Source organism: Mus pahari, chromosome 4 (genome assembly GCF_900095145.1).
Source record: "Mus pahari chromosome 4, PAHARI_EIJ_v1.1, whole genome shotgun sequence".
Classification (NCBI taxonomy): Eukaryota; Metazoa; Chordata; class Mammalia; order Rodentia; family Muridae; genus Mus; species Mus pahari.
The window spans coordinates 122,708,397-122,718,344 of record NC_034593.1 but is presented as its reverse complement, the minus strand read 5'-3'; positions in this window follow the sequence as shown (position 1 = coordinate 122,718,344).

Below are 9,948 nucleotides of genomic sequence, written 5' to 3'. Positions count from 1 at the left end.
TGAAGCCCTTGCCCCCAGCTACTGACTTTGAGCTGACTTTAGGTGGAGCTGTTTTTGATCCCAGCTGTTAACATGAATGTTATCCCAGTTGGTTCCTGCCAGCCCTTCCAGGTTTGCATTCCTCTGTTTTGTGTACTTACTTCCCTATTTTCTTCTGTATAAATAGTCTGATGCTCAATTTGACAATTCACATTCAGATACCACACTAAAAAAAAAAAAAAAAAAAAAAAAAAAGACATGGTCTTTCTATGTAACTGGCACTGGCCTTAAATTAATGCTACTATTGCCTTGGCCTTCAGAATGTTGGATAACAGACAGGTGTGTGCCACCAATGCCAAGTTTAAGGAGACTTAAACGCATTTGTGTGGTTAGAAGAAAAATAAAATTGTTTGATGAACACAAGTGCTGTTTCCATCAAGGCTTTATCTTCAAACATTAGGTACACAGTTTTAAACAACACTAACCTCTTCTAATATTGGCAATCCAATGTCCTATAAGAAACTCAGTATCCTTACTCTATCTTTTGAATAAAGTACAGTCTGAAAGAACTTTGGCTCTCAACCCTATTCTACTCTGGGTTCTGGAAGTGCTTGGGTTTTATAGTTCTTAAAGGTCCCATAATTCTTGACGAATGATAATATTCTCTCCTAAGCTTCTGGTTTCTTGTAATAATAGTTAGTTCTTGTTGAATGGCAGTCATTACACTGACCCTTTTGTTCTCTGTAATCTCCATTACATACACGGCTTCTGGTATTCAGCCTCTGCCATGTGTCTGTTTATCAATGATCATTTAGCTAGTCAAATAAAGATGTGTATTTTAGGATTCATTAATATAAAACCTCATCTCAATCAAGCATGGGGTGTGTAATTTACCACTTGCATTCAGCTTGGCTATTATCTTAGTCAGAGTTTCTATTCCTGGACAAAACATCATGACCAAGAAGCAAGTTGAGGAGGAAAGGGTTTATTCACCTTACACTTCTACATTGCTGTTTATCACCAAAGGGAGTCAGGACTGGAACTCAAGCAGGTCAGGAAGCAGGAGCTGATGCAGAGGCCATGGAGGGATGTTACTGGCTTGCTTCCCCTGGCTTGCTCAGTTTGCTTTCTTATAGAACCCAAGACTACCAGCCCAGGGATGGCACCACCCACAGTGAGCCCTCTCCCTTTGATCACTAATTGAGAAAATGCCTTCCAGCTTTATCTCATGGATGCATTTCCTCAAGGGAGGCTCCTTTCTCTGTGATAACTCCAGTTTGTGTCAAGCTGACACACAGAACCAGCCAGCACAGCTAGGTATTTGCTGAATGATGTACCTTGTTGAAACTCAATGGCCTACTGTCCTGTCTCTTGTGGTCCTGACATTTCCAATGTAGAATGATAGCTTGAGAGTACAAAATATACATATGGCCATATTTTGGTTTTACTGTTTGTATATAAAATACCAAGCCAATGTTTAACATGATCAATATTTTATTTCTTTCCCAAATATAGCTAAATGAGCATTACAAATTCTTATTTTACCATAACTAACGTGTTATAATTGTAAATGCTTACAGGATATCAAGTGCTATACATATGATTCAAGTTGAATGGTTAAATAGACCTAATTAATATGTCACAATAATTATTTGAGTTGAGGACCTTTGTGATTGATTTTTTATGTTAATTTTTTAATATACACAATTAATTTTCCTTGAAAATAGAGTAGAAATATATAATCCATTCTTGCACAAAATGGAGTCCAAGATTTCAGTCATCAAGAACTGGAAAAAATACTGTAAAATCAAAGGGCTTTCTCTTCTGGCTTAGAGCATATTATACTTTTGTCTTCTTTCCATCTTCCATTTTGTTTCCTGTGATTGATTCTTTTGGAAAGCTTGAAATATATAGTATTATTAACTATAAGTATGTTTTGTCAAATATTTAAAAAGGAATTGACTACTCTTTGTGAGTAGTTTTAGCCTTCTATATATTTACAAATATTTTGATGTATTTAGCTGAAATATATTTATATTACCTACCTACCCCTCCCCTTTTCTCTCTCCAGCGCCTCCCAGGTACCCTAACATGATTCCTCTCATTCTCCCTCACTGTCAACTGAATAGCCTCTTTATATTACATTTATATTTGTCATGTACATATATATATATATATATATATATATATATATGTCTAAAAGATTTATTTTTTAACCTATGTGCATGATTACTTTGTCTAGATGTGTGTAAATGTATCACATGTGTGCAGTGTCCTTGAAGACCAGAAGAGGATATTAGATTCCTTGGAACTAGAGTTTCTACAGAAGGCTATGAGCCACCATGTCAGTGCTGGGAAGTGGATCTAGGTCTTTTTCAAAGGCAGACAGTGGAGTGCACTTAACTGCTAAGCTGTTGCTCCAGCCCAGTTTTTGATATTTTTTTACTTCTTCCCTATACTAATATCACTTTTGCACTTTTTAAAAAAAAAAAACTGTTGCTTTGAACTTATAATGCGTATATTATAATGAAACACTGCTTTGGATGTACTATTAACATCCTTCTGTAACTCCCATTATATGTAACATTTTATCTCTGAAGTAATTTTTTTAATTAATCATTCCATTTGTTTATATCTCAGATGATATCCCAGCTACCCCTCCACAAGCCTCCCTCACATATTCGCTCTCTTGTCCCTCTCTTTTGCCTCTATGAGGGTGCTCCATCCCTGACCCTCTCCCACCCCACCGCTCTAGCATCCCCATCACTTTTATATTTTAAAAATTTATGATTTGAGTAACTTGCTCTAGAAAGAGAAGAATGAAGTTTACCATATGAACTAACCACTAAAAACTGAATTGGCTAGAGTGATACATGTGGAAAAAAGATCTTTTGACTACGATACTCTACACACACACACACACACACGCACACACACACACACACACACACGCACACACACACGCACACACACCCACACACACGTGCGTGCACACACACACACACGTGCACACACACACACACACACACACCCCCCACACACACGCGCGCACACACACACACACACACATACACACACACCACACAAGAAGCTGGCCTCAGACTGATCTCAGGCTTCACTGAATTGTTTTGAAGGAGGAGATTAGAAAACATGAAGAGCATTAATTCCTTCTATTACTGCGACACTGAGCCTTGAGGATCAGGTGTTTGTAGTCTGGTGGATGCATGCTTGAATCCTTTGTGTCTGTGTTTCCAAAAACGAAATCTCACACTCCATTCAATGAAGTGCTCATTTCAATAAAAAACTATTTAATGTTCACTGGGTGCTTGCCATAGGAGGGGCTAAAGTAAGAGCTTAATGCATGTATCTTAAAAGGTCTCACACAAAACAAATACTGTCATCTGTGAGTGGTTAAGGAAGGAAACCAAGTATGAAATTTCATAGCAGACAAATTAGCATTTAAATGAAAAGTCACAGGTGCAGGCAAATTCTTTTGTTTTAGGATTTTAAGAAAGATGTTGTTAATTTCTTTTCGTCACTCTTTTTCCTTTCAAAAAATGGTTTTACCATTAACGTACAAACCTCACTTGGTGATGCCAGGATTTGTTCACACTCTGGCAAGTACTGAATAAATGTTGTTGCTAATATTGATCACCATCTGTGGGAGCTTACTCTTCTTTATAGGCAGTGAGGGTAGTTGAAGCAGAAATGGATCTGGCACATTTATTCTATTTTTGTAGGATAATAGGAGATTCAAGAGACCTTGAGTGTGTCTTTAGAATATGCTTTCAATCATTTTTGTTGCAGTTCTTCTATGTGCTGGCCTTGTTAGCTGTGGGATGAATGTGGAGTTTGGATCTTAAATCTTAACCCCTTAATTATAAGAGTTTATGTATCTATAAAAAGTCAGAGGAGTCTCGCAAATGAGAACCATTTATAGGATGTTAGGGTTATACTACTTAATAAATAATTCTGGTTCAAAATCAAGTATGACTGCTAACCTACATGTAGAATACTAAATTTAGGTGTTTCTTACTCTGTACAAAAACTAATTCAAAATGTGTTACATGCTTTGATATAAGATCTGAGACTTTGAAACTGTTAGAAGAAGATGCTGGAAAGTAGTTTCAGATATAGGCAACAACTTCTGACTTTAATAGCACCAGAAATAATGGCAAGGATTGACAAATGGCATTACATCACATTAAAGGCTTTTAGACAGCAAAGGCAACAATTTCCACAGTGAAAAGGAAGCCTACAGAATGAGAGGAAATATTTTTTTAGTTATCATCCAACAGAGCATTCAAATCTACAACATATAAAGAGTTAAAGTGTAAATGGAAGAATGAATAATCTCATCTATGAATAAGAGAGTTAATATGCACTCTTCAAAAAGAATGGACAGATAGCCAACAAATATATGATCAATGTTCAACATCCTTAGACCTCATGGAAATAGAAGTTCAAATTACATGGCCATTTCATTTTCTACTAGTTTGAATGGGTAGCATTAAGAAAGCAGAAGACCAAGGTTTCTTCCAGTTAGCACTGCTCTACCTTGGGATGCAATCTCGGCAGACAGTCCCACAGTCTCCAGAGGACAGGGGTCTCCACTCCTGGGTGCTCTAACATGCCCAGGTTCTTAGCATTCCAGGATCTCAGGAACTTGGTCACACCAGGATCTCAGGGTCTCAGAGGCAGCTTGACTCCCAGGAACTCTGACACACCCAGAATCTCAGGATCACAGGATCTTGGAATCACAGGATCACATAGAATGTTGAACTCTGAGGAGTTCTGACTCAACTGGGATAACAGGAAGGACAGGCTCCAGTCACGTATAATGAGGGCAGGGAGCACTTGAGATAATCAGATGGCAGGAGGCAAGTGTAAGAACAGAAGCAACAGAAATCAAGGTTACTTGGCATCATCAGAATCCAATTCTCCCACCACAGCAAGTCCTGGATTTACCACCATACCAGAAAAGCAAGTTATGGATCTAAAATCACTTCTCATGATGATGATGGAGGACTTTAAGAAGGACATAAATAACTCCCTTAAAGAAGTACAGGAGAACACAGGTAAACAAGTAGAAACCCTTAAAGAGGAAACACAAAAATCCCGTAAAGAATTACAGGAAAACACAACCAAACAGGTGAAGGAATTGAACAAAACCATCCAGGATCTAAAAATGGATGAAGAAAAAATAAAGAAATCACAAAGGGAGATAACTCTGGAGATATAAAACTTAGGAGAGAGATCAGGAGTCATAGATGCAGTCATCACCAACAGAATACAAGAGATAGAGGAGAGAATCTCAGGGGCAGAAGATACCATAGAAAACATTGACACAACAATCAAAGAAAATGCAAAATGCAAAAAGATCCTAACTCAAAACATCCAGGAAATCCAGGACACAATGAGAAGACCAAACCTAAGGATAATAGGTATAGAAGAGAGTGAAGATTCCCAACTTAAAGAGCCAGTAAACATCTTCAACAAAATTATAGAAGAAACCATCCCTAACCTAAAGAAAGAGATGCCCATGAACATACAAGAAGATTACAGAACTTCAAATAGATTGGACCAGAAAAGAAATTCCTCCCATCACATAATAATCAAAACACCAAATGCACAAAATAAAGAAAGAATATTAAAAGCAGCAAGGAAAAAAGGTCAAGTAACATAAAAAGGCAGACTTATTAGAATTACACCAGATTTCTCACCANAGNCTATGAAAGCCAGAAGATCCTGGGCAGATGTCATACAGACCCTTAGAGAACACAAATACCAGCCCAGGATACTACACCAATCAAAACTCTCAGTTACCATAGATGGAGAAACCAAGGTATTCCATGACAAATTAAATTAACACAACATCTTTCCACAAATCCAACCCTTTAAAGGACAATAAAGGGAAAACTCCAATACAAGGAGGGAAACTGTGCCCTAGAAAAAGCAAGAAAGTAACCTTTCAACAAACCTAAAAGAAGATACCCACATGAACAGAATTCCAACTCTAACAACAAAAATAACAGGAAGCAACAATGACTTTTCCTTAATATCTTTTAATATCAATAAACTCAATTCCCTAATAAAAAGACATAGGCTAACAGAGAGGTTATGTAAACAGGACCCATCATTTTGGTCCATACAGGAAACCCACCTCAGTGACAAAGACAGACAGTACCTCAGAGTAAAAGGCTGGAAAAAAATTGTCCAAGCAAATGGTCCCAAGAAACAAGCTGGCGTAACTATTCTAATATTGAATAAAATTGACTTTCAACNTAAAGTTATCAAAAAAGATAAAGAGGGACACTTCATACTCATCAAAGATAAAATCGAACAAGATGAACTCTAAATTCTGAACATATATGCTCCAAAAGCAAGGGCATCCACATTCTCAAAAGAAACCTTACTAAAGCTCAAAGCACACATTGCACTGCATACAATAATTGTGGGAGATTTCAACAACCCACTCTCATCAATGGACAGATCATGGAACCAGAAACTAAACAGAGACACAGTGAATCTAACAGAAGTTATGAAAAAAATGGATTTAACAGATATCTATAGAACATGTTATCTTAAAACAAAAGGATATACCTTCTTCTTAGCACCTCATGGTACCTTCTCCAAAAGTGACCATAAAATCGGACACAAAACAGGCCTCAACAGATACAAGAAGACTGAAATAATCCCACGCATCCTATCAGATCACCACAGACTTCAGTAACAATATAACTAATAGAAAGCCCATATACAAGTGGAAGCAGAGCAACACTCTAATCAGTGATACCTTGGTCAAGGAAGAAATAAAGAAATCAGTCTGGCAGTCTCTCAGAAAAATGGACATAGTATTACCTGAGGATCCAGCTATACCCAAAAGATGCCCCAACATATAACAAGGACACATGTTCCACTATGTTCATAGCAGCTTCTCATTAAAACCTCAGCTTGTATGGGTATTCCAAGCAGACATACATATCCGAAGATTCCAAGCTAACATCTGGAAATGAGCAAAAGCATGTGACATTTGTCTTTCTGGGTCTGGGTTATCCTACTCAGAATGATTGTTTATATCTTCACACGTTTATCTGTGAATTCCATAAGAACTGAGTAGTATTTCCACTATCAATTCATAAACTGATGGGCATCTAGGTTGCTTCCACGTTTTGACTCTTGTGAATAGAGCATAAATGAACCTGAATGAGCAAGTATCTCAATAGTAGGGTATTGAGTCTTTTGGCTCTAAGTCCAAGAATGGCATAGCTGGATCACATGCTAGATCTGTTTTCAGCTTTTTGAGGAACCACTCCACTAATGTCCATAGTGGCACAACAATTTGCATGCCCATTAACATGGAATATGTGTTACATCTTTTCCCACATATATGTTAGCATCTGTTGTCATTTGTTTCTTTGATATTGGCCATTCCGACTGGGGAGAGATGAAATCGCAAAGTAGTATTAATTTGCATTTGCCTGATGGCTGAAAATGTGGAATATTTTAATTTCGAGACAGGGTCTTGTTGTGTGGCGCTGGCTGGCCTGAAACTCACTATGTAGACCAGGGTGGCCTTTAACTCAAAGAGATTTATTAGCCTTTGCTTCTCAAGTGATGGCACTAAAGGTGTGTACCACCACACTTAGTTCTGGTGTTGAACACTAAAAGAACCTGTTTCTCAGCCATCTCTTTCTCAGTAGGTAAAAGAAGATAGTTCTAAGAGGATCTTTTACAGCACTAAGTACCTAGACAAAAAAAATCTGTAGTGATCTCATATTAATAACTTAAAGCTTTGCCCAAAGTCCTTGGAAACAAAAGAACACAAACAACATTTAAAAAAGAGTAGACAGGAAGAGATAACAAAAGTGATGGCTAAAATTAATCAACTAGAAAGAAAAAATATAAGAAATATATATAAGCTGGGTGGAGATGCTGAACGCCTTTAATCCCAGAATTTGGAAGGCAGAGGCAGACATATCTGAGTTCAAGGGCAGCCAGTTCCAGGCCAGTTCCAATAGTGTATTCCAGGGCAGCCAGGGTTACACAGAGAAACTGTCTCAAAAGTCTATGAAATTAAGACTTCATTGTTTGAAAGGATTAAAAAGATTGATAAGATTTGAATCAAATTAACTAAAAGAAAGAGAGAGGTTACAAAAATAATAAAAGCAAAGATGAAAAGAAAAACATTACAATGGATACTGAGGAAATTCAGAGGACCATGAAGTCATACTTTAAATACCTACACTCTACTAAACTGGAAAAATCTAAAGGGAAAAGATTAATCTGTAGATACATATGACTTACTACAATTAAATGAGGATGAAGTAAATAATTTAAATAGATCCATAACAACCAATGATGAAGAAGCAACAATTAAAAATCTTCTAATAAAACAAAACAAAATCAAGTGCCCAGGTCCAAATGGACACATCACAATTCTACTAGACTTTCAAAATGAAGACCAATATTCTTCGAATTATTCCCTAGAATAGAAAAAGCAAGGGGAACTTTCAAATTCTTCTTGCAGATCCTTGTTTGCTCCTATGCTAATTTGTCAGGTTGAGAGCTAGCTGTGTTGGCATGAGAGTAGGATGTCAGAAAAGGTCTAACCATGGCTAAGGAGAGATGTAACTTCTGAATCTAAGGAGCCAACCATCTAGGAGGCTGTAATGTAACTTTAGCTATGATGACCAAATCAAACTTCTATCTATATTTACAGAAAGCATACATTTATCACCATGAGACTGGAGACACCTGAAACATTAACTCTGATCCTGACATCAGTTTCACAACAGGATATCAACTATCAACAAGGTAAATTTAGGGTATTGATAGAATGCTAAGAATATTTCATTAAGTTATGCAGTACTTGCTTTTATTACAATAATTAAAAATGTCTTCAATATATGTACTATGCATATGCATTTCAGAGCTTAATACTTGGAAGTTCTGAGCCTTTTTTAGACAAGAAGTCCTTTTGAGATTCTGATCTGATAGAATCCTGGAATCCCCTCAAGACTATACACAAATTCTTATATAAATTCCTTTTAGACCCTACCGCTGAAATCCTTTTATAAATGCCAGCTTAGGGAACTCTATTATCAGTCATTGGCATGGGATTATTATACATGTAAAAGAAACTAAGTGCTGGGAAATGCTACTTGGCACCATGGTTTACCTTGTTGATTTTTAGACAGCCTGGAGAAAAAGTCTTAAATGTTGTCTAGCTCTATTCATGATGTTGCTGTCAGTGCAGTCCACAGCAGAGTGCTGTGGGAAGGACTTGCCCTACTACTGAACTTAAAGCTGCAACTACCTATCAATTAATAGTAGAATCCTAATAAACATTTATTAGGTAACTATAATTTATTAAAACACATTGTTAAGTATTGGAGGAAATAAAAAAAAACATAGGTGTGTGGATTCATTTCTGGATCTTCAATTCTATTCCATTGATCTACCTGTCACTGTACCAGTACCATGCAGTTTTTATCACAATTGCTCTATAGTACAGTTTAAGGTCAGACATGGTGATTCCACCAGAGGTTCTTTTACTGTTGACAATGGTTTTTGCTATCCTAGGTTTTTTATTATTCCAGATGAATTTGCAAATTGCCCTTTCTAAATCAGTGAAGAATTGGGTTGGAATTTTGATGGGGATTGCATTAAATTTGTAGATTGCTTTTGGCATGGTGGCCATTTTGACTATGTTAATCCTACCAATCCATGAGCGTGGGAGGTCTTTTCATCTTCTGAGATCTTCTTCTATTTCTTTCTTCAGAGACTTGGGTTCTTATCATACAGATCTTTCACTTCCTTAGTTAGAGTCACACCAAGGTATTTTATATTATTTGTGAATATTGTGAAGGGTGTTGTTTCCCTAATTTCTTTCTCAGCCCATTTATCCTTCGTGTAGAGGAATGCTACTGATTTATTTGAGTTAATTTTATATCCAGCTACTGCACT